The sequence below is a fragment of the Rattus norvegicus genome, chromosome 19 (genome assembly GCF_036323735.1).
Source record: "Rattus norvegicus strain BN/NHsdMcwi chromosome 19, GRCr8, whole genome shotgun sequence".
NCBI lineage: Eukaryota > Metazoa > Chordata > Mammalia > Rodentia > Muridae > Rattus > Rattus norvegicus.
In genome coordinates this window covers 63516551-63542919 of record NC_086037.1, presented here as the reverse complement: position 1 = coordinate 63542919, position 26369 = coordinate 63516551, and the positions used below count along the sequence as shown (strand labels likewise).

Here is a 26369-nt window from a genome sequence, read left to right as displayed (position 1 = left end):
GATCCAGCTGTGGCTGGTCAGCCAAGGTCCTAGACTCAGGACTGAGGCCAGGTCTGGCTCCTTGATGGGTTTATTCTAATACAGAGCAAGTATAATATCTACATGTTGGACCAAACACCCATTCCTAAACTCCTTCTCCCAACCTGCTTCCCTCACAATGGCTAGGGATATAAATACAGCTCCAGCCTCTAGAGCGGACACCACCACCATGTGACTTTTCGGACCAATAGGAGTTAAGCAGATATCTATTGTGGGGTTCCAGAGCAAATGGTAGCTGGGAAAAGGCTGACATTGTCGTCTGACCTTGAATATAGACAGTGTCTGATGTTCAGCCTAACCTGTTAAACAACCGGACCCAGCAGTGCTGAGCCTACGCCCCTGCCTGTGGCAGTTATTCTTAGGAACAGCGAACAGCGCGTTACTCTGTTTCTGTGTGACCAACACTGGGCATGCTCTGAGCAGACCCTAGTATTCTGAGCCCTTTCTCTATTTCTCTGTCTCTTCTGCCTGATGCGGGGGTAGGAGGGGATGCTATTGCGAGCTAGTAGAGGTTCCTACCTGCACTCATGTCCTAGTTTGTTTCTGTGGTGCTGGGATTAAAACATTGACAAAAGCAACTCGGGGAGGAAAGGGTTTGTTTGGCTTGTAAGTTAAGGTCCTTCCATCTTCATGGGAAGCCAACTGGGAAATCCAAGGCGGGAACTGAGGCAGAGACCATAGAGTAACTCGTTTACTGGATTACTTCCTCTGGCTGGCTCAGTTACCTTTCCTGTACGGCCAAGCCCCACCCACTCTAAGATGGTACTGCCCACTGTGGGCTGGACCCTTCCATAATTAGTAATCAATGAAATTCCCTTCAGACATGTCCACAGGTCAATCCCATGGAGGCCATTCTTCAACTGAGGGTCCCTCTGTCTAGCTGTGTCAAGGTGACAAACAGCCAACCATGACACCACCCAGGCGCTCTTGGTGGGTTCTGCCTTCTCCTACAAGGGGAATCACATAGCGCTCAGCCCAAACTGGCTAGCGAGGAGAGGCCGGGTCTCGCATGATGCCTAAAGGATACAAATAGCTGGGATCCACCCATTTGAGCAATCTTGGTCATGCGGTTCCAAGTCTCCTGGGAAGATTTTTAAGGAGAAAATGAAAGTATTTATTTTTTTAATTTTTAGGCATGCATCAGTGAGCCATAGCAAAGTGCCTAAAAAATGAATTATCAGTTTAAAAAGGGGTGTGGCGGGTTATGAAGTCACAGAGGACAGCTGGGGCAGTTCATTCCTAATAAAATTCTAAACCCTAGCCACACCCATTACTCAATGTTTCTAACACTGTGATTTTGTTATTTATGATTTGGGTCTGTTTTCTGAGAAATGCTGGCCACAGAGACTGAGGAGAGGCAGTGCCACCAAGCAGGAGACCTTCCGTTCAGCTCTGGTAATGGTAACACCTGCTTCCCCGTGCTTGTCTTAAAAGCACTAAAAGCAGGTAGCTGGTGGCTTTTCTTATGGGTCTCGGATAACCTCAGGACCCAATTGACAACACAGATGGGAAGTCGCAGACCTGAGTAATGAGGTGGTGTCACAGAAACCTCGGAAGGTTCTAGGATGCCACAAACAACCGGCACCTGAGGAAGCATTCTCTTCTAATATTTTTTTCCCCTTCAAAGTCTTTGGGTTAGTGGATGGGTTTTATCCTAAATCTAAATGCTCATTTCATTTGTAAATGTTGTGTTTTAAGGGTTGGGGGAAGGGAAGCATTTAGAGAAGGGGTCTTTATACCGACTGAATAACAGCGGTTCTCATACTGTAATCTGCCACCTAGAAATTAAGCCTTTGGACTGCTGTCTTTTCTTGCTAACGTCCAGCGACTAGATTCTCAGTCACCTCTCTCACGGCTGTGGTAAATTATCTGTCAGAAGCAACTTGAGGAAGAAAGGGTTTGTTGGGGCTTAACAATCTGGCATGACAGAGAAGGAATGGTGGTGGGAACTGGAGGCACCTGGTCACGTGGCACTGGGTCACGTGGCACTGGGTCACGTGACACCGGGTCACGAGGCACCGGGTCATGTGGCACCTGCGGTCAGGAAGCAGACAGATTCCTAGAATGCTGGTGCTCAGTTTGGCTTCTCCTTGTTATTCAATCCAAGACCCTGGTCAGGTGAGGGTGCGGCCCGCCCACATTCGGGGAGGGTCTTTCCTCCTGAGTTCGGTCAGTCTTTCTGAAAGCGCCCTTACAGAAACGTACTGAGATACATAGGACTGTCTCCATGGTGATTTTAAATCACATCAAGTTGACAATGGAGATGAGCTATCACAAGCGTCTTGTTACAAAAATTTGGCGTCTAATCATTTTCCCTAGAAAAACCTTATTGGATCCGATATCCTCCATCAAGTTTGATTGTATAAGAAGAAACTCAGGTTCAGGACTCATTTGCCCATGAAGGGTTTTTAGAAGTTCTGAGAAGCTCATTCCTACACACACACACACACACACACACACACACACACACACACACACACACACCCCCACCCACCCATCGAGTCTTCAGTAGTGAAACTCTGCTTACAGGACCCATACTATGATGTTGTGACCTTTTGCAGAGTGGAGGGGCTGTGGAAACACATCTCTGCCCCACGGTTAGTTTGCTTCGGTACTAACAAGCAACCATGTCAAAGGTGATTGACAAGGACTAGTGAGTACATGCTGTAGGCAAAAAACAAAGGAAACAAGGCAGGAAGAGGAGGGTGAGCGGCTTCAGACACCAGCAATTCCCCCCCACAGGCTTTGCTCTGCGGGTGCTCGAGGCTTTCTTCCCTGGGGTTGAGGACATTGTCTTAGCAAAGGACATGGCTCACCCCAAGAGTCCAGATGGCTAGTGCACCTGTACTGTCTCAAGTTCCACAGTCATGTGGCTTTATACAGCAAGCAAGGATTTTACTCTGTCCCCTCCCTAAGAGGCCACCTTTATCTACAGACTTCAAAAGAGGGTGTCCTCCTTCTTAAAACTTGAGCTGGAAAGACCCTGACCTAGCCTAATGCTTTTTGAAAGTCTCCAGAGCAGAGCACCAACAGCAGTGACTATGCAAATATACTAAACGCTTAGGATTAGCCAAATACAGTCCTGAACACACCACGCATGCCAGCCCTTCATCTATGTAACAAACGGTCACCAAAAGGCTGGAGAGATGGCTCAGTGGTTAAGAGCACTGACTACTCCTCCAGAGGTCCTGAGTTCAATTCCCAGCAACCACATGGTGGCTCACAACCATCTGTAAGGGGATCTGATGCCCTCTTCAGGTGTGTCTGAAGACAGCTACAGTGCACTCATAAATAAAATAAATAAACCTCTAATGGTCACTAAATCCTTACTGTGTACTAGACACCGAGGAGAGTGGGGTGCCTTCTCTCTTTGGGATACACGTTGTGATCTTCCCTTTTAGACATAATTAAACAGGAGCCAAGGTAGTGGCCACACAAAGACTTGGTATACACATACATAAGTGGTAGAGAGCATATATAAGACACTGAGTTTGAAACCCAGAACCCTGAATATCTTGGCTTACCAGAGATCTTACCCTCTTAGGCACACGATGAGACTATTTTCCACCCTCCCACAGGTCCTGTCCATTGATTGCTTGTGGGTACAGCCCTCTGGTATGACAGAATCCGCTCACCTTCCCCTTGATCCCACAGCCCCTTAGCCGTCCCACTCTCAGGTTCCTTCTTTCATTTGTTGCCTGTGTGGGACAGTTATTCAGCCAGATATAATTCAATTTGTCAGTGTCTATATTTAAAGCAAGGTGTAGAAAAGCAATAAAGGAAATCAATCAAGATCAGCAAGATTGACAGGTCTTAGCTAGGCTGACAAAGCCGGGAGGGACGTAGATCATCAGTTAATAGCTGCAAACGGAGCTGAGCAAGATGGCGGAGAAGGGCGTGGGCCATCAAGTTAATAACTGCAAACGGGGAACGCTACTCCTGATTTCACAGAGATAGGAGGGGTTATGCAGGAATATTGTGAATGATTGCATTCTAGTAAGTTAGACAGTCCAGGCGAATGGCTATGAAGACACAAATTCCAAACTGACTCAAGAGGAGACTGAAACTCTCAGTAGCCCAAAACAACAAAGAAACAGAAAAAAATCACAAGTAACAATATGCCAGTAATTAAAAAAAAACATTTTCAGAAAATAAAATCCAGACCGGTAAAATTTCTCCAGGGAATTTTATCAAGGATTTTAAAAGGGTAATCTAAAGGAAAAAAAGCCTTTGTATAAAATATTAAGCAAAAATACTAATATTTGGCAAATTCTTCCTACTTCCCCAAAGAGTGAGGTTTTCCTCACGTTTTATACGAGCAATGGTTCACTGGTAGCAAAACCACATAAAGCTATCTAAAGAGAGCTGGATGTTGTAGCTACAGTATTTGGGAGGTTGAAGAAGGGCCCTAGGCTTCCCAAAGAGTTCAGGCCAGGTTGGACTAGGTAGTAAGAGATCTTGTCTCACACAACAAACCAAAAAAAAAAAAAAAAAGAAAGAAAGAAAGAAAGAAAGAAAGAAAAATGAAGAAAGATAACAATAACAACACGACCTAGAAGTTCGCTTTTCCCTCAATTCCATAAACAAACATCCAGTCACACCCAACCCCAGGCTCTTGCCACATCACCCTTATCACATTTCAGCCATTTGAACTGGGTTCCATCCCTAGCGATGCCAGACACCTTCACTAATGTCGGGATCCTGACAATCTCCTCACGGACCCAATGACCCCAATCTCACCCTTATCCTCTCAGAACCTTAAAGCGTCTTTCGATTATTTGATGCCACCGGGCATTCAAGCAGGGACTCCTCTGTCTTGTTTTCCAGTGAATTCCTGGAGTCTAGCACACAGCATTTGATGAGTGAGCAAAGACAACTGGACAACAGTTAGGATGCACTGCTGCATGGGATCAGAAATGAGCTGAGGCTGGGGATTAGCTTCACTGAGCTACGGCTTCCAGAAAATGCCTCCTCTATGTTTAAAAAGGAAAAAAAAAAAAAAAAGCTAGCCAAGTCCGTCTTCTTTCTCCTCACACTTTCTCTTTCTTCATGATGCCTCAGGAATTACAGAGACTGTTGCTAGATCCTAAGCAAGGGCTTCGTGGCGTCTCCCTGAGAAGGAATTCTTCTGCTCCTGTGAGGGGGATTTGCTTCAATCAATAATAGCATGTACTTTTATCATCTTCTCAAGCATCCCAGGCCCCAATTTTCTCCTATTTATATTTGTTGAAGCCTTTCACGGGGTGATGATTATTTCCTTTGATCGTGGAAATGGAAGCGTCCTGAGCCTACCCAGGCTAGCATTCACTCTCCCGTTTTACCAGGGCGCTGCCTGCCTGACAGCAGGTCCGTCTGCCTGCAATTGCTGGTACAAACCTTTCTCCACTTTCTTTGGCTCATTTAAAATCTGTTATTGTCAGGAAACTTTAGGACCCTGTGTGATGGTGGAGGGTTATGCCCTTACGGATACACCTGTTTATTTTAGATCCTCTTCCCCACTGAGTTTATTAGAGAAATTCACATTTATCACAACACGCTTCTGAGATTTCCTCTCCCTCTTCCCTCCCCCTCCCAGCCCTCTCTCCTCCCTCCCTCCGCTTCCCTTTTCCCTCCTGTTTCTCCCCTCCTCCTCTCTGTGTTCCCCTCCCCTTTCCTCAACTCCTACAGGTTTTTAAGTCCTTTAGGGTCCTTTCTGGTCCTTGGTTTGTTCAGTTGTTTCTGCTCAGTTGTTTCTGCTCATGTCTCTATACACTTAAGCTGGGATTCTCTATCCTCCTCCTACCAGAGACACCTATCTGGCTATACACTTCTGTTCGAGTCCCTCACCAAGACTGGCAAAGCCATTCTTCCCATCCTTCAGACTCTGTGAGACATTTGGCCCCTTGCCTAGCACCAGAATAGCCTCTTCCTCTCGCCTGTGGCCATTGTTCTGCCATTTCCCTTCTCTGAGGACAGCGGTGCGGCCGGTTCAGCTTTCCTTCTGCTTAGAACCCACTTCCCACAAGCCTTTAGTTCATGTGGGTTCCTTCCACTTAGGACCACATTTCCCATGAGCCTTTGCATTGTGTCAGTTCAAATACCAAGCACTTATGCCTTTATCTCTCTTCTTGGGTTTGGTAGCAGACACTTTATAATGTGTGTGTACTTTCGTCTGGACTTGGGAAGAGTTTACTTTTGATATAGTATCAAGGATTGCTACATAACCCAGCTGGTCCATTTGATTTTAAGAACATCTTAAATGTGTTCTACAGATAGGCAGGAGCATAAATCCTGGCATTCTACTTTTTTCTTCCAGTGGGGACTATTCTTTAGATCTCTTGATTTCTTACTTTGAGACTGAAATTAGGACATATAATAAACTCGGTGTAGTGGTACACATCTATAATCCCCATACTCAGGAAGCTGAGGCAAGGAGCTCCAAGTTTGAGTCAGTCCTGAGCTATATAGCATGCTCCAGGCTAGCCTATCCTGCATAGTTAGCTCCTGTCTGAGAAGAATGAAATAGCAATGAAAAATTTTCAATAGATTAATAAAAGTGCTGTCACCATCCCGCAGACAAGGCATGAAGTAGGCTATGTATATATATAACCATATCTCTATGTATAAACCATCAGACGCATAACAGTAACAGATGCTTCCCAATATATAAATTCTAAATACACCTGAAACCCTTACTGCAGCGGATTACCAAAGCCTGTGGGACAGCTGGTCCCCATATCCCCTTTGGTGCAGTGAATTCCACCCTGTCTGTGGAAGGAAACAAATTAGATTTGCTCTGTCGCTCTAAACTTTAGGTCCTCGATATTTATTTTCCATGGGATAAATGGCTGTGCCATCTAGCAATGTTCAAATGCCTCTCGATGGCATTTTAAATATGAATATTTTAAACTTTTAAAGATATTAAAATTTTAGACAAGCATTGGTGGTACATGCCTTTAATCCCAGCACTCGAGAGGTAGAGGCAGGTGGATCTCTATGAGTTCGAGGCCAGCTTTGTCTGCAAAGTGAGTTCCAGAACAGCCAAGGCTACACAGAGAAACCCTGACTTAAAAAAAAAAAAACTATTGACATTTTAAAACTTAAAAAAATTTAAATTATTAAAAGCAAGTTAAAATCCTTCTGTTCAGGGCTGGGGATTTAGCTCAGTGGTAGAGCGCTTGCCTAGCAAGCGCAAGGCCCTGGGTTCGGTCCCCAGCTCCGAAAAAAAGAAAAAAGAAAAAAAAAACATTAAAAAAAAATCCTTCTGTTCAGCAATGCTCTGAATGTGCCTTTAAAAAAAAAAAAAGAGTGGACAGATCTTCCCTATAATTTAAGAAGCTTCCATGAACCTGTTTCCCCCTGAGCTGACTTGCCTGTTAAGAAACAGAATGAGACTTACTGACTTTTCAAAGATTTATTGTTCTTTCTTTTTAATGTGTGTGTGTGTGCGCGCGTGCGTGTTTGCCTGCGTGTTCACATGAATCCAAGTGCACACACAAAGCTAGAGACATCGGATCCCCTGGAGCTGGGGTTGCAGATGGTTGTCAGCCACCCTCTATGGACACTGAGAGTCAAACTCAACCCATGTCCTTTGCAAGAGCAGTAGCGCAGGTTCTTAAAGGTGCAACAATGTCTCCAGCCCTCAATTAGTTTTAAACCCTCTTGTTCCTTTTGAGACAAGGTCTCCAGCTGGCATGCAATTCATGAGAATGATTGGCCAGTGAGCACCAAGGATTACCCACCTGCATATTGCTGGGACTTAAAGCGTGTACCGCCATACCTGGCTTTTCCTTAGGGCTTCTGCAGATTGAGAATGGAATCGCCAAGATCATGTGTGACAAGATCTTTGCCAACCATGTCATCTCCCAAGCATAGGGGCAGCTTTATGAGGGACTACACAGCCGTGAACATATGGGGTAGACAACCTTCAAACGTCACTCCCACAGAAGTATCGCCTTGGGGTATGTGGCAGACTGGGCTGCAGTTCTGAGAACTAGGAAGGCCCTCCAGTAGGACATGATGTTTGAGATGCCGGACACGCTTCCTCCCTGCCCATGGCCTGGCATGGGAGATTTTTCACCAATGACTCCTGCTCCCTCAGGCCCTAGTATTTCAGCCTGGACTCAAACGACCTGTGTATATCACTTTGATAAGTTTGTAAAGCACCCTGACATCTTTGGGCAGGAAGCTGTTAAAGAAAGATACCTTCGTTACGGTTTACAAAACCATTTCCACGATATGTTGGTTCAGCTTTTTGAGTCAAGTCCAAATCAGAAGCAGGTAAGACATCTTGAGAAACACTGCTACAGAGGGACACTCTCCTTGGAATCGGAGGGCATGCTTCAGTCTGTCACATTAGACAACTCTGCTGTTAAGTCTGTGTCCTAACACTATCTTAATTGACCATAAAAAAGACAATAGAAAACACAGGGTTTGATCTGCACCTACACAGCACCGTCACTATCACCACCAAATTAGGCCATTTCACACAGAGCATCCTGTCAGAGTGCTGCTTAACCTGTCTCAGGGTGACATTTTGTCATCCCATTTCTAAAAGGCAACAGGCTATTAAGTGAATTAGGATTCAGTGTAAATTTCCACCATTATACCTCGTGAAAACTTAACATATACTTTCTGTTCACTGTCCCTGGAGAAGCGCTGTGCCGAGATGTCTGTGTATATTTTTCCAACATTTTCAGCGAGACCAGCTGATGTTCACCATGAAACCTCTTGACATCACCAGAGTTAAGGATATTACAACTACCTAGCTAAGCAAACTTGGAGGATCTGACAGATGAGCTGCAGGGATGATCTGGGGAGACTCCCTGCTTCTCCCTTGTCTCAGAGCCATAGCCATAGTGTCTCATCCCTTGAACTAGCAACCAGGCCAAGGGGCCTTCTCTGCATAGCACTTACTGCTTGAGGATTCAGCGGATGGCCTCACCTTCTATTTTTTTGGACGCTTTATAACTTCAAGTATATTGATCTACAATTTCTTGAGCAATTTAATACTTTTAGAGATAGTATAGAGTTTTTGGCTGGAGGGGTTGTTCGTGTAATGTTACTTGTACATTTGTTATTTCAGGGTTGACCGCTTGGTGCTGAATAACAAAGCCGGGAGCTCTTCCCAGGGGCAGACGATTACTCAAAGTCTCAGAGATCCCTATTTTCGTCTAGGATTAAGGGTGCGGTGAGATTTCCCCCTCCCATGTCAGCGTGGCTATTGGTGTTGCCTTCATTCAGGCCTTTTCTAGGTGGCCGTGACGACGAGACTTCGCTGATGTGGCTTCTCTCACATTTCGAGAAGATGAGTTCTCCCAGGAAGCCTCCTGCTCCTTGACTCTCACAATCCTTCTGCCGCCTGTCACTGCAGTCCCTTAAGCCTCTGGGGGCAGGAATTGGCCAACTACTGGGGCCAGTGAAGTCAATGATCTTGGTAGAGAACCTACATCCACCATTTTACTAAAAAGGCGTCATTCCTTAAATAAATCTTAAATATTTACCCTCCACCTACAGGTAAGTACAGATCTTAGCCCTCGTCAGGGAGAAGAGGTCCTTGTAACAGATGCTTCCCATTCTCATCCAGCCTCACAGCATCAGCAGCTGTCCTGGGTACCCTTTAGGGATGCTTCCTTTGGCTGAGGAAATGCAGCTTGTCAAGGACTAGATTCCTCTGGAGGAAAACAACTTCAGCAAGGATGCTAGCAGGCGGGAGAGCTGAGGGCAGATTGACCGAAGTCGCAATTGTGAACTGGCCACAGTGGACTGACTGCCTCCACATGCAAAACTTTAAGCTCCTATTCCATATCCTCTGGAAAATGGAGGTAATAACATTAGAAAGCTGAAGCCATCTTCCTGTAGACAGTCAGGATGAAGGTTGCACAGGAGGCCCTGGGGAGCCCACTGAGTGTTGGACGCTCTCACTGTTAGTAATGAGTGGGTCCTTGTCACAGGGAGCCTGCTGTAGGACGGTTGCGCAACGTAGGAGCCGGTTCTAGAATGCAGTGGAAACTCAGCGAAGGTTGATGTCCTTAGGCAGGTGAAGGCAAGTACAGGACAGAACAAGGCCTGCCATTGGATGAGAAGGAAGGATGGGCAGGAGGAACGTTTTAGAGAAGCAGAGCGAAAGGAGGAGGCAGCCGAGAGAACATGGCTGCGAATGTTAAGATTCCTCTCTGCACACATTACAGGTTGTTGTGACTGTTGTTAAGGGATGGATGTGTACAGGACTTTGTGTTGTCTAGATGGGAAAATTATATCTTATCTAGAAGGGAGGTTTATATCCTTATCAATTGAATCAGAGGATATTCTGGGATGTATTCCTTCATGTGGCAATTTAATTGAGCTCAAGAGAGTATATGGTGGCTGGATGCACCAGGCCCGCTACAGAATTGGGATGTGTATGCCTGGCATGGTGGAAATCAGCCAAGGGAGCTGTGAGTGAGGGTGGGGTGGCCTGACAGGGTGCCGTGTTGGAATGGCTCACAGACAGTGGGTCAGAAAGTAGATGGGGGCAGCATGAAGCCACTGAGATCAATTGGCCCTAGTTCCAATGGCCTGCCGGAGCCTGAACTAGTGAGAGAACAAGAGAAGTTCCTCCCCTTTTTTATTTTTACCACAGCTCAGTCCTGGCTCCGAACCCATGGCCTGGATGGATAGATTCTTTTACCCATTATAGTAGGTCCAGAGACCCAGACAAGACCAGATCTTGCAAAGGGAGGATCTCAACCCCAAACTTGTGGCTGAAAGAGCACAGGCACCTGTTTGGATGCTCATACCTGTTCTGGTTAGTCAGCTGCTCCTGGAGCCCCTTATATCTCCACATGGCATTTGTCTCTGTTGTAGGTGAGCCCTCTGCCCTTTAGAATCGCATGGTAAGCTCTAATTCCGAAAGCACTATTTAGACCCCATTCAATACTCCTTAAAATTCCGAGTTCCTATCTATTTCCTACAAATTTAAAATTTCTGATTAAATCAACATTTACTCTGAGTGTCTTACTCCTCAGTGTGGATGACGAGATTATCAATCGTGTATGTTTGAATAAGGACTAAATACAGACTTCATAATGTCGAGACAACAAACATGCAGAGAGACAGCTTTTAGACAGCACTCTCCTTATTTGCAATAACAGAATACACAAATTATGGCTTTCCTCTCCCCAAGGGTCAGTGGAGTAAACTCAGCTAACAGTATTATAATCAAATTATTTTATGTACATTACTATCTTTCTTATTAATCGCTCGTTCTTTTTTAAAGAAGTGTTTTGACCAAGAAGAGCATTTTATTCTACAGCAAAGGACCCCACTGTTTAAGAAGTCAGTCTATCTATATTCATTCATGCATAATTTAATAAGTGTCTGCGCTCCACTTACGCATTCATTGTGGAGCCTTATACATGTTTTAGGCTGTAATGGGCTGGGGGAATTTAGTTGGGTCAAATTTAGTTTCTGCAAACTGGGATGGAATGCTTCTATAATGCCAACTTTTACTAGTCATTTAAACAAATAAAAGAGACAACCCTCAGAAAGGAACTCCTTGACACAAGGAGGCCATGTTTAGATAAGGCTCAGAGGGATACAGGGAAGAAACAGAAAGGAATGATAGATACTGCTTCCACATGTGGAATTCCACAGTAATTGCAGGATGGGGCCTCAAGAGAGGATAGAGACAGCTTCTACTTCAAGGCAGAAAGAACCGGGGCTCTGGCACTGCACTGGGGGGAGCTGCTTAGATCAGGGTTGAAACATGAGTTATGAACATGAGGAATGAAGTCCATCTGCGTGGAGTCCAACAGCTCGATGGCCATGGAAGGACCTAAGAAATGAGGTAGGTCAAGGGGGTGTCAGCTCAGAGTGAGTTCATCATGGGGTTGTTGGGAGTATTGAAAACCAAAAGCTAGGATTCTGAGCTAGGATTCTGAGGGGCCATATATCTGAGGATATGGTGGGTCCTAAGATGAAGTTGCTATCGCCAGATGTCCACATTTTGGGGCTCTCTGTCTGCATCAGGGGGTCTGGGCGATGCTGGTTTGATTCTTCAGACACTCTTCCTGCCTGTTTAGGTCAGCTCCTTCATTTCCAGTCATGGCTCTGGGCTTCTTCCCATTTTACAAACAGAGCGTCAGGGGGAGCACCTTCAGGATCGCATGGCAACCAGTTCAAGAGTCAGCCCATGCAGAGCCACCCTGGGGTCACTGTGTTCTCAAGCAGGTAGAGATGGGGTACTTTGGACGCTGTGAGGTGATGGCAGCTGGAGGTGAGGAAGGAGGTGGGGTGAAAGGCAATTGATGATAGAGTAGTTTTAGTGGGCTGGAGTGATTGACAGCTCCTGGATTTTACTGTGTACTCCTGTCTACCTCTGTGGACAGAAGTTGCTTTTCCACACAAATCTCATCACGCTCCATATCCAGGTGAGATGTCTGAATGAAGGGAAGTTGGATAGAATGTCAGCCTTCAACAAAGCTATAGAATTGAGTTACAGAGCTCTCAGTTCTGCACTGCCTCTATCTGCCTGCTTACCACTCACATAGGGTCTTCATACTCTGCTGGGAGCTTCAGGCCAGAAGCTAGAGGCTGGCCTTCTGTAGGGGATGAGCCCTAAGTCCTCATCCACTTAAGCATTTTTGTCCTGCTCCTAACTTCCAGGGGAGGGCATTGCCTACCTGAACAAGCCCCTCACCTGACTCACTGCTTCTCAGGATAAAGGTCAGAGTAGGCAAACTCATTGGCTCTGAGTCGTGTAGCATCCCAGGCCTTCTGGATAGTGATTGGTACTCTTGCTCCTTGCTAAAACAGATAGTGGGCTTTTCGAAATCACATTGTCTAATTTTGGATCTCCCAACCTAAAAGGTTTTTTTAACAGGGTGACTCATGCTGGAAATGCACAGAGAGTAGGCCTGATATCACATAACCTCCAATAAACACCACCAAACAACAGGGCAACCTGGTTAGTGGTTTGAGACTCGGAGCCCAGGAGACTTTCATAAGACAGAACGAATTTTCCAGCAGGGATTATCCTTCAGATTGGAATTTAATGAAACAATCGCTAACACCGGAGGCTTATGCAGAAGAACTGGCAGACTCCAGGGAGACTGGGGCTCGTCTGGGGAAGATATTTACCTAATAAACCATGAATAAATAATAGAGCATCTAAGTCAAGAGATGCAGAGGACAAAGGTGGGGGCTGGATAAAGCTTTAAAAGCTAAATCATGTCTTGACGGTGTGCTATACACCATTACTGTAGAATCACAGTCACGGGTGCAGACGAAAGCGTCTAGGAAGCTGCTCATGGCTCTGGGTATGAGCTGTATTAGATCAGGTTATGTAATGACAGCAACATCCTCAGTCAGTGATGTTTCTTGCTTCTTGCTGATTCCCCTTCCTTCTGTATCTCTGTGTATGTGTGTCTATGTGCACACACATACAAGTGTGCATACATGCTTGTGCATGTGTGTGCATGTATGTGTGTGTGCTCATGTATATACTGTATACATGTTACTCTGAAGGAGGCATGTGGATGTTACATATCAGTGTCTCCTTTAGTTGTTCTCAACCTTATTCGTTTAGACAAGATCTTTAATTGAATTTGGAACTCATTCTGCCAGGCTGGTTGACCAGAAAGCTCTGGAGATCCCTTCATTTGAGAACTAGAATTACAGATGGCTTGGCTCTTTTAGGTGGGCTTTGAGGATCTGAACTCAGGTCCTCAGGCTTACATGACGAGTGCTTTACTGACTGAGCCATCTCTTTATCTCTGAAGGTTCAATCCCTGCCTGTGCTCAATGCAAGGATGTTATCGCCAGAGTTGTGACTCTCATAAACATGGAGGGGACAAGATGACAGGGATGTCAGAATCTATCAGATGGGAAGAGAAGGCTGGAGAATTGAATACCATATTCCGACTGTGGTTTGAAATGGCATGTGCTACTTGCCTACACATGTCCAAAGTCAGTCCTGGAGCTTGGACCTGCTAGCATCAAGGAGATAGGAAATGTAGTCCCCTGTAGTCAGAGGGAAGAAAAATCCCCATTATTGGTTTACTGTTAGTGTGCTGGTTAATGTTTGTCAATTTGAAGCAAATATGGGAAGAGGAGACCTCGGGTGAAGAACTGCTTCCATCAGATTTGCATACGGCATATTTTCTTGATTTACTATGTGGGGGGACATTCTACTGCGGATGGTGCCCTTCTGGGCAAGTGGCCGGGAGGATGTATTATGAGGCAGGCTGAGCAAGCAAAAGGAAGTCTGTGAGCAGCGCTCCCTCACAGCCTCTACTTCAGTTTCTCCCTTGAGTTCCTGCTCCGGTTTCCCTTCCTGATGAACTCTAATGTAGAAATTTATGCCAAATAAACCCTTTCCTGCCGAGGATGTTTTTGGTCAGTGTTTTATCACGGCAACAGAAAGCAAGACCGGTTAGCAACCTTACCACATGTGTAATGGCAAAACCTGGGAAGAAGTAACCATCACTGTATATGATTCATGTAAAAACAACCATTAGAAGTGAGCTGGATGACTTAAAAATGATAAAATGCACATTTTAGAAGCACATGCACAATAGTAGCCCTCTTATAGTTAATACACCCATAGCACTTTTCTGTCAGTGGATGGAGTATACATAGAGATTGTGCTCACCTTCCAAAACACCTTGCAGTGGCTGTCAAAACTGTGGGTGCTCCTGAAATCTGAACAGTGTGCCCCTATTTCATGCTGGGGTCATAACATCTGATGCATGAAGCATGGCAGCAAAGGTCCTGCAGCAAAGGTCTTCCTTCTTCTTTGACCCATAGATAGATTGACTTTCGCCATTGACATCAGCAATGTTGACACAGAATGCTATTTTCTGTTGCTTAAGTCAAGAATTTCACCCTGTCCCTTTCCTTTCATTTAAAGGAAGCACGAATAACTAAGACAGAATCCAGAATGCGCACTGCTTGTGGAAAGAAGGAAGTCTGGATAGAGCAGGGCCCTGGCTTGCCGACCATTGCTGGAATAAAACTGATCACACTGATCACAGTCAACCTTTGGAGGAAAGGGCTATTTGCTTTACAGATCTATCAATGAGGAGAGTCAGGTCAGGGACTCAAAGCAGGAACCTGGAGTCTGAGGCCAGAGAGGAACAATGCTTTGCATGACCTGTTCAATTTGCTTCTTTAAATGGCCTGGGAATCACCTGCCCAGAGCTGGCACAAATCACAGTGGGCTGGGCTTCCCCATCGATCAGTAATCAAGAAAATGCCCCACAGATGCACCCATCGGCCAATCTGATGGAGGCACCTAAATATATAGTGATTTCTTTCCAGGTAACTCTAGTTGGTGTCAAGCTGACAAAAATCTACCCAGTACAAGCACATGCTAGAAGATTCTATGTGTGTGGACACATGGAAAAGAGAAACTGTGGAGATGACACGTAGATTACTAGTTGCTAGGAATGAGGAGGAAACAGGAGCCCAGTGTGAAACCATTTAGGGCAATGCAACAGAATCTGATGACGTAACCGTGCATTCATGGAGTAGCAGTTACTTTCCTCATTGCTGTGGTCAGATCCTGACAAAAAATTAGGGAAGGAAACAGGTGTCTGGTATAGTTTGAGGGGACATCCCATCCATCACGATGACGGTGGAAAAGGCACAGTGGCAGGAACATGAGGTAACTAGTCACACTGGGTCCTCAATCTGGAAACAGAAATGAAGCCCAGTGTCTAGCTCGCTTTCTTCTTTTCCCCCAGTCCAGGATGTCAGCCCGTGGAACAGAGAGCCTACATTTAGACTGAGTCTTCCCACCTCGCTTAATTCAGTCTCTAAACCCTCTCACAAAAACGTCCAGAGATGCGTTTCTACGATGATTCTAAGTTCCACCAAGATGGCAACCCAGGTGAGCCATTACACAGAGTGTGCATTTGTCAAAACACGAGGCACTGTAAAACACAGTGTGGGCCTTCCCATTAGCTGTCGAGCTTAGTTAATAGTTGCACATACATACTGGCTCGTTGGCTGTGAGAGAAGCATCATGTTAATGAATGATGTTGACAGCAGAATGAGCCATGCAAGGGGGAGACAGAAGACATAGGTATGCCACAGTGCTCAATCTCCTGGGATCCTGGACCCACTCTGAGAATTGAATGTAGTTCATATGGAGGAATCGAAGTTAAATAAGAACAGCTTGGACAATGCAGATCATGGTTCGTTTTCAAAGACCCACCATCTTCACCAAGTGGAAGAGATACCCAAGTTCCTCACGAACAGTAGGCCAGAGATAGAGTCCTTGTTTACAGGAAGTCAAACTCAGCGGTGACCATGGCGGACATTACTCTCACTGACTCCTGCCCCACACACTTCACCCAAATGTAGCTGTTTGGGGAGTTCTTCCTCTAGTTCAAGACAGAAAATCAGCATGAGACAACATGGTTTTAACATCACCTGAACCTTTCTTCATAGAATGGGAATAGAGGAATGGAGGGGGAATGGACCGGGGTCTCACTGCAAGCATAGAAGGTTTACTTTTGGTTTTTCAAGATTAAAATCTACTCCATCGGGGTTGGGATTTAGCTCAGTGGTAGAGTGCTTGCCTAGCAAGTGCAAGGCCCTGGGTTTGGTCCCCAGCTCCGGAAAAAAAGAAAAAAAAGAATCTATTCCATCACTGGAATGGGATGTTGGTGAAGACATGTGACAGATGAGGATGAGGCAGGCTCAAGTCCTGGTGAGATTTTGACCAAAGAAGCCTCCCTGTCAAAAACATTGGTTCTTGGTCAGTATAATAGATAGATGTGGTTAAATGAGTGCTTCTGGGAATTTCTGGAACATTCTCCCAGAAATCTTGCAGAGAACAAGCTGAGGGGTACATACACAGGGAGCTACTGCCCAGTGCCCCATCTTCTCTGCAAACCATCACCTCCACATGACTCTGTTCCTTTCTGATTTGTTGACTCAACTTCAATTCTAAGAAAAAATCCACAGAACACTAGGCAACCGCCATGGTGTGGTTTCTAAGTAAGCATCGTCTGGCTTCTCCAAACTGAGCTATAGTAACAGTACAAAAAGCAGACAAGCACACACATATCAGTGAAGAATACATTGTAAAAAGGCAGGGTTGATATAAGAGGACCTGTGACATTGTCTTTGAGAGTCTGGGGCACCTGAGTTATTATTATCAATGCTTTCCTGATTCACTTATTTTCCCCACAAATGTCGTAATTTTATTTTTCTTTACGGCTAAATCAAATTCTATCGTATAAGTTTCTGATTCTTTCTCTCCGCCTACCTGTCTAATCTGTTTATTTATTTATTGCATTTCACGGTTTTATTAGTCATTCATTTGTTTGTTGGCCATCTGGTCCCATTCTCTCTCTCTCTCTCTCTCTCTCTCTCTCTCTCTCTCTCTGTCTCTCTCGTAGAACAGTTGGGCGATATGGTTTTGAGATAGGGTCTTAGATATCTCAGGCCTTCCTTGACCACATCACATAGCCAAAGATAATCATGAAGTCCCCATCCTCCTGCCTCTACCTCACAAGTGCTGGGACATCAGGAGTAGGACCTGATTCTTATGGTGCATGGTACTGAGCACAGTGCTAGCTACCCACGGACAAAGCTGTTGCAAGGGCGACATATGAGTGGTCAAATCATCCATCCGACTCCCATCATATACTGGATATTTATAGTAACTGTAAAGGCCCCCAGCTCCCCTGAAGATCTATTGATATGAGTTTCAGGGACTTGGAAAGAAGACTCAAAATGTAGTAATTAGAGTCAGAGCCTGGAAAACACTGGAGCTGTAGATGGAGCCAAGATCCCCAAGTGCAAGGGTTGCTCTGTCCTCCTGGGAAATTACGGTGCATATGGAATGGTGACCTGCTAGACAAGGTGCTCAGCCGGTCTGAGCAGGTCTGATCACTAACTCCCAGTCAGACGTGCTCCCTGCTGCACTGTGCCTTGATCTGAAAGGAGACTTGAGAAGCAGAGGCACAGTGCAAAGACCATGGTGTCTGTCTGTGAACCTGTGACTGTACTGGACTGGGACCACTCACCTGTGCAACTTCTGCCTCTTCCCATGAATAGCATGCCCTGCCTTCTCACGATGCATGGGGTAAGCATTAAAGATGGTAGCACTCAGGAGATTCAATATCTCCTGACGAAACTAGAAAACCATTACTTCAACCTCCTTTTGGAGAGAATATTAGGGACTAAACATAAAGCCACTTGTAATGGCTTTGGATGCCAACATGCCTGGGAGTATCAGCATTTTAAAAAGCCATTTACATTCTGTTTAGGCCTTATACGCATTGGGGTTAGATAACATTATGATTGACAAAGGTTCATAGTTATTATGAAAGATGCCAAGTTATATTTAGGTGGTTTTTGTTTTTTTCAAATCTCACTTTAATTGCTTGTCACCTTTGAAAATACCATAATTAACACAAGTTAATTTACGTGCTTAAATATTTTAGCGGCAGGTTATAATTTTAATAGAAAAATCAAGTTTGGAAGAAAACCACAGCATTCTACAACCTCCAGGAGGAAAGAGAGTGCTGTGTTGGGGGAGGGGAGAATAAGGAAAAATACAGACAGAAGATGGACAAAAGATAGACCATAGGTATAAAAGTGAAGGATAGATTATTAATCAGTAATCAATAGATGAAATAGACAATATAAAATGGATGATAACTTGATGGAAGATAATAATGAAGTTTGGAAGAAAATCACAGGGTTTGATAACATATACATAGAGTTAGGCAAGTAGCAGCTAGAGAAGGAGAGAGAGAAGGAAGGAGAGAAGGAGAAAAGGAGGGAGAAATGGAGAGAGGGAGGGAGGAGAGAGAGGGAGAGAGGGAGAGAAAGAGGGAGTGAGAAAGGGAAGGAAGGAGAAAGAGCGGGGGGGGAAGGAAGGTGGGAGAGAGAGGGGGGATAGGCAGAAAGGGAGGGAGGAAGAGAGGGGGCTGATAAGCAGATGGATGGACGCTGGGCTTGGAATTTGGTCCTAGCTATGAGGACTCCAAAATTCCACATCACCTCTTTATGCCTCTGTGTTGATGTTTATGAAACAGAGACATTGAAGTTTACATTCCTCTCCTAGTATCATTTCTGTTGCTGTGATAAAATACCCCAGCAAAAGCAACCCAGAGGAAAGGGAGTTTATTTTAGCTCACAATTAGAGGCTCTTGTCAATCATTGTGGGGAAATCAAGAAATCAGCAACTTGAAATAGCTTCATCACACCCACAGTGGGTTGCAGAGGGAAATCAATGTGTATGTCTCTACCCAACTCACTCTCTCTCCTCCTGTATATTCCAGGACACAACCAAAAGAATGGGGCTCCCCACAGTGGCTTGGGTCTTTCCATTGCAAGGAACCATAGACCATTCTCAGTAGACACACCCAAAGGCCAAGAATATAAAAACAGCCCTTATTGAGACACTCTTCACTAGGCTGTGTCAGGTTGACAATGAAGACCCACTGCCACCCTCAACCCTCCATTTTAAGGATTATTTCTACTTGTTATTCTAAAACCCCTATACATGTGGTACCCATAAAGCTTCCTGCCCCTTTCTCCGTCTGCACTGCTGTTAAAGAGAGAGAAAACACATGACCGTCTGGGTTCCCAGTAGAACGTTCCCAGGGCAGAAGTATCTTCCAATTAGCTTTGAAGATTGAAATGAGAAAGGAAGCAGGAAGGAGGAATGCTGAGGGCATGAAGCGGTGCTCCTGATTGGACAGTCTCCCACTACCTGATTCCCATCCCAGGGAAGGCAGGCTGTGCCTCAGCTCTTAGAAGCTCTTGATTCCGTGGGTAGGTGTGGAAACCCAGTCCAACAGAGGATCTGAGTGAGAGAGTTTACTGCGGGTTCACATGCCTATCCTAGCCTGTGCCCAGCGGGCTAGCCAGCTAGCCAGTCAACGGGGACACACACCTCTGACTCCATGTTTACAAAGCTAAGCTTTCACTACCCTGTGGCTTGTTGCAGGGTTGATGAGAAGCAGCCTAAGAAAGATTTAGACAATGCCAAGACTATAGGAAGAAGTCGACTGTTACGGGCAGAGGGCTGTGTTGATCCCACCCGCCTTCACTTTGCAAGGACCTTCCTGCTTACCCAAAATTCAGTCTTCCTCTGGTGGATCCTTCCTGCTAGTGACAGTTCAGAGTGAATACTCTCTTTCTGACAAACCACCCAAGGCCAGACTCTTCTGGCTTTTTTCTCGCCCTCTTCTCTCCTCTCCCTTCCTTTCCCCTTTTCCCCTTCCTCCTCCTTCTCCTTCCCTCCCTTCTCTGCTTCCCTTTTCCTTCCCTCTCTCCCCCTTTCTCTCATCTTTCTTGGTTTGTTTTGACAGGGTCTCCCGATGTATCTCCTACTGGCCTTGCCTCAGTGTCCCCAGTTCTACCCTTCCAGCTGTGTGCTACAGAATCCGGCATCTCTGTCTTTTAAGAGACCGTCAGAAGGATGCGAATCTGGGTTTAGACAGGTAAGTCTGTCGAGGATGACTCAGGGGAAGGGAGGATTGATCATGTTCTGCCCAGTAGCGATTTCGGCAGTAGCAATGACCATGGTGCTGATTAATGGCCGGGTACAGTTGTGAGGACCTGAGCACAGACACTTGAGAGAGAAGGGTGGTGGGTGAGGTGAAGGAGCCACGCACATCCGCAGGTGAGGTGAGTAAATAAATCCCAAGGAAAGGAGGAAAATGAGCATTCATCAGAAGTGTGCTGAGCTGTGGTACCGCCAGGCACAATCAGAGGGCTTCTTAATTGCTTGTCAGAGACCAGTGCATCTTGGCAAAATGTTCCTCAACTAATGCTCAGAGAGCTTTTTCCCCCCCTTAACCTGGCTTCATTTATCATGATTAGAAAACAAGTCAAAATTGATTTCTGTTTATTTTATGCGGCAAACCCCCGGGGAGGCTTTTCTTCCCAGTGGGTTTGACAATTTTGAGCTGGGTAGGGGAAGCCCCTCCGAGCATAAAGACCCACTTGAGTGCTGCTTCAAGCAGGTGTGTGAAGTCCTTGGGTCTTACAGACTGTGTCAGTCTCTTAAGCTTTTCCAAGCCACCTCCCACGCACGTACGTGAGCCTTTTAGGCAGCTCTTTCTTACATTAAAATGAGCACATTAAGGGAGACTTGTAGGGAAATAGCTCGGGGAGGTTTAGAATCAGACCTGTGTTTGATTTTCTTGGCTTTACCACCTCACAGCCCTATGACCTTGGGAGAGTCACTAAAAGTTCTCTGAGGTTTAACTCGGGGAAAGCAAATTCCTATCTGATTTCCCAAGACCCTTAGAAGTCTTGGGCTAAAGACGTTGACATAGAAGTCCTGCTCCCCTAGTAAGAGGGTAGGCTACACAGCACTGTGAGTTCCAAGATCCCATCCTGGCTTCTGAGTTTCGTCAGCAGCACTACCCATGCTCGGCTTTGGTTTGCAGCTGACACTTAGCATACAGCCTGTCACAGAGTCGGTGCCCACCTGGACAGCTCAGGACGAATGATGCACCTAGGACACACCTTGGTGTGTTAGATGTGCTTACCAGACACCGTTTTGTGTGATCCAGTTTGTATGCTGTCGTACGTTCCTCGAGGGAAAAATACACTAAGCAGATCTCTCCTCGCCAGCAGTGTGCCTCCTGCCGCAGAAGGTACAGCCATGTACCCTTCAACTAAACCCACTACGCTCAGCTGAGGCAGGAGGATTCAGGGACAGCCAGCCTGGGCAGTATAGGGAGGTCCTAATATAAGTGCTTGTTCATCTAATATTTCTGTCAGAGTTACATGCCGTGACCATCCTCAGACCTGCAAGATAAAAATCTGTGGTCAACTTGCCCATACTTGTTCTTGCCCTCTAGCCATGCCTAAGAGCTGGTTCTCTGTCTCTCTGTCTCTCTGTCTCTCTGTCTCTGTCTGTCTCTGTCTTTATGTCTCTGTGTCTCTCAGACACACACACATACACACACATACAATACACATATACACACACATATACACACACACATACATACACACACATACACACACAGACACACACATACACACACACAGACACACACACACACACACACACACACACACACACACGACAAATACTCTATTCTACTAGGACTTTGTTAATTGGGTAAATCATATCTGAAGAACTGACATACATCCCCAATCTGGGTCCCTGCCTTGCTTGCGAACGAGCTATGATAGGAACAGTAATGCCACACCCAGAAAAGGTCACCACACCCCTTTTCCTACTCAGACACTTATAAGCCCCAAAGAGATTCCAGGAGCTTGTGCTCTCCTTCTGGAAATGAAATCACAAAACCCACCACAACAAAAACCAAAACAACCTCAGCCAGGTGAGGCAGCCTTGGAGGGGTCTCCATCTGAGCTCAAGCACCAGAAGTGTCCCCTGCACTGATCTCAAACTTGCGTCCAGCATGAGCTTAAACTCTGTTTCTGGGGCTCAGTGCTCAGGAGCTCTCCTCCTGTTCCCTTTAACTCACACCCCTGGTAACTAACTCCAGCCCCTCTGCCAGGACGCATGTCTGCCCTGGGATTTCTTTCATCTGTGTAGCCAAGGAAAAGATGATTAAGGTTTTCATTGTTCCACACAGAAGCTGGGAGCCAGACAGAAATATGGCCTGCCTTGGTGCCCAGTGTCCCCTTGTCTCACACTTGCTTTGTGACCCTTGCTCCTAATTTCATTCTTCCCTTTGCCTCAGAGAAACAGGTCTCTCTCTCTCTCTCTCTCTCTCTCTCTCTCTCTCACACACACACACACACACACACACACACAAACACACCCACTCTCTCTCTCTCTCTTACACACACACACACACACACACACACACACACACACTTTCTCCTACACTCTTCTTTCCCCCTGACAATCTCTTTCTCTCCACTGCCCAATTTCTAGAAGCTTACAGACGTGTAAGACTGGTTTACTCTGGAAAGAAGAAAATAGCAAGCAATTGTCCTCATTCCCCCAGCCTTGACTTCTTTCTGACAGCATCCATTTCCTGCTCGCTCCTCTGTTTCCCGACCAGGTACTTCCCAGGCCTTGGCCAATGAGCTAAGTGTCTCATCCATTTACTGAAAATCTTACAGCCAGGATCACCAATAATCAAATAAAACTCAACTCCAGAGCAGGGTCTGTATGACTCGTGGTATGTTATTTATTTATTTATTTACTTAGTTAGATTTGCTAATAGCAGACACTGAGCCATTATTTGGACAAGATACTCTGCCCCCCACAATCTCTGTTCTTTCTGCCTACCAGAGGAAAAATCATGGTGCTGGGGAGATGGTTCAGACAGAAAACTGGGCAATGCAAGCATGAAGACTTGAGTTTGGTATCCCAGCACCCGTGTGAAACTCGTGTAGGCTTGATAACACAGGCCTACAATACCCCTGCTGGGGACCGAGACAGGAGACCCCTAGAGTTTGCTAGCTAAGCAGTATAGACAATTGCTGAGCTCAAGGTTTAGTGAGAGACCCTGAAAGCAAGGTGGAGAAATGACTAAGAACCATAATTGACATTAATCCCTGGCCTCTAAACACACACACACACACACACACACACACACACACACACACACACCCCACCTGTAAGCAGGGCCTCCTTTACACCAGAGCTCCTAAATCAGAGCTCTCAGTGGATGATAAAGGAGGCAGATGTTCATTATCATCAAACACATATGAAGCTGAGCTTTACACAACCTAAGGATTCTGAGAGCTAAGTGTTATTTTATGAGACCTTTCAATTTGGAAGTGCATTGCAGATAAAACAAGACTTCGGTGTAAACCACTGATGTATTGTGTTGTTAAGAACAATGAATTATTAAAAGGATAATCTTTTAAACACCAAGAAATTGTCTTCTAGTGCACTCCAGGGGCCGTGGGTAAATGCATTACGCCTGCAAATTCATGCTACCGGGCTGTAATTTTCAAAATCACCGTGGAATACACCTGACGTCATAGACTTATCTTCCTCCCACATTCTGGGCTACAGTGGGACCATGGAGACGGTGTATAGAACAAGTGAAAGGTCACCTTGCCCTCTATTTCTGTGCACAGCTGAGAGGCCATGGGTAAGCTATTTAGATAGCCCTTCCAAAAAGTACTCAAAACTCCAGCCCACCAGTGTGATCTCCCAAGAGTCTTTGTGATAATTTATTCTATTGTTAATTTTTGGTAGGATTTTAGAGACACCATGGGAACAAATCTCTGTAAGGTAGCTTCTAGATTAAGTTACTTATTACAGGAAGGCCTACCCTAAAACTGGCTAGAACTATGCCATCATCTGGAGACCTGGCCTGAATAGAGAGGAGTGAGCTGAGGCCTGGCACCCCATCTCTCTCTCTTCTTACTGTGAATGCCATGTGGCCTCCCTCCTGATGCCCCATCTTTCCCACCATGATGAATTATACCCTCAAACCATGAGCCAAAATAAGTCCTCCTTTCCTTTGTCACAGCAACAAAACAATGCCTTTGTCTTTGGTCTCACCACAAATTCTTACCTCGCGGCATCTTTGCACCAAGATTCACCCTTTCTAAGGCAGTCAAAGCCTCTATGAGGCCGATGGTCCCATTTAATCAGTGAATCTGGTTCTATTGGGGTGTAAAGCTCCAGCTCAGAATTTGGTCCCTAAGCCTGAGTCTATCTCAGCCCAAACCCCAGCCCCAGACAACTGGGTATGGCCTCTCTCCACATACTCATCCCTCATGGTATTGTCACGCCACCCCCAAGCATTGTGTGGACAAAGTCCCATGGCTGCATACTTTCCCCATAGTTCGTTGGCCACAGCTCTGTGCTCTCAGTGCCCTCTGCTCCCACAGCTTTCTCCATTCAGTAGATGAGAGCTTCGCAGGAGAATCCTAATACATACTGTTTAAATTATCCAAGAGCGTCATTAAAAAGTAAAATCAAACGTTTTCATTGATGATAGGAATCATCTTAATAATATATTTTATTTAACTTTGTGGAGTCAAAAATCATTATTTTATACGGCATAGGAACTATTCATGAGATTTAAAAAAAAAAAAAAAGAAATATCCTCTTCTATGCTATGTCTCTGAAGCCTGGTGTGTGTTTTATGTTCACGCCACATCCCAAGGTAGCAACTACACTTGAAGGTCTCAAGAGCCCTGTGTGATTCACTGGGTTAGAAAGTGTAGGCAACGGTTTTACCTGCCCTTCTGTGACCAAGAACAGCTTTGGGAGAAAGTATTTTATTTAGGTTACAATCCTACGTTATAGCCCATCAGTTTGAAGAAATTAAGATGACTCAAGCAGCTGTCTCCTCAAAACACAGTCAAGAGCAAAGAGAATAGACATGTTTATATCCTTGCTTTTGCTTGCCTAGGTTTCTTTGCTCACATACATGTGGTGCAGACCAGCAATACACAGCATGGCCCACATTCAGGGTAGGAGTCTTCTCACCTCAAACAACAGTCAAGATAATCCCTCATAGACAAGCTCAAAGGTCAACCTGATCTAGATAAGTCCTCAGTTAAAACACTAACCAAGGGAACAACAGACACCCCGGTGATGGGAAGATGAACGGATCTTCTATTTGTCTGCATATCAAAAGCTATTGGACAAATGTGCACTGGTTGCATGAGCAGTGATGAAGGAAGGAGAATGAAGGATGCAAAGTCATGATACTTATCCTGGGTACCCAATTCCTACCTCTCTGTACCCAGCTACTTCCGAGGACCCTGAACTGTAGAGCGCTGAACAGTGGAGAAGAAACCATGAGACCTGTCCATTCCTCTTGACCAGTTCAAGAAGTTAGAATGAGGTAGTAACGATGAGTAGTAATGATGATTATGAGTGACCGTGAGTTATATTTGGTTCTATGGATGCTAGGGCTGGGGGGTGGGGATCAGAGCTCCAAGCTAGGGAATGGCATGGTTGTATGTAGGTCTCTTTAGCAACCAGAAAAGGTGACTAATTTCTAATGGGGTTGGGGATTCCTTTTGGGGTAACACACATGGTTTGAAATAGAAGGACTGCTGACATCACTAAATGTCACCCCACTGGCCATTCGACAATGGATAATTTTATGTCATATAAATTTCACCCTGATGGAAAAATGAAGACCAACCATCACTGATAGAATTCCAATTCTTCAATGGCCTGAGGGTGCTACTGGACTATGACCTCCAACCCCACCTTTCCTGGTCCCCCCAGTCTCTCTGGTCACTATTCCCCACCTTGTCTTAGTTCTTTTCATAGTCACCAAGGCCTCTTCTTTTCATATTCATCCACTCTCCTCTCTATTTAGGGCATGCTTGCAACAGCTGTAGCCCTTCCGCTAATCTGACTCCAATATATCCCCAGACATGACCAAGAAGATAGACTGCCACGGCCCTCACACCTAAAGCTT

At 45.5% G+C, this 26369-nt stretch overlaps 1 protein-coding gene and 1 long non-coding RNA gene across 6 annotated transcripts in view; one reads left to right on the top strand and one right to left on the bottom strand.

Annotated features, from left to right (window-relative positions):
* Cdh13 (cadherin 13) overlaps positions 1-26369 on the bottom strand; it is a 1037872-nt gene that overhangs the window by 753203 nt on the left and 258300 nt on the right. The window lies entirely within an intron of this gene.
* On the top strand, positions 1312-25855 carry LOC120098661 (uncharacterized). 5 transcript variants are annotated; one of them, XR_010060263.1, is made up of 4 exons: positions 1329-1673; positions 9104-15889; positions 20337-24068; positions 25684-25855. It is a non-coding gene; the product is annotated as an uncharacterized LOC120098661 (long non-coding RNA). The 5 variants fall into 5 exon arrangements; XR_010060261.1 differs by lacking the exon at positions 25684-25855 and having other exon boundaries at positions 9104-9534; positions 15744-15889; positions 20337-25030; XR_010060262.1 differs by lacking the exon at positions 25684-25855 and having other exon boundaries at positions 20337-20468; positions 22895-25030.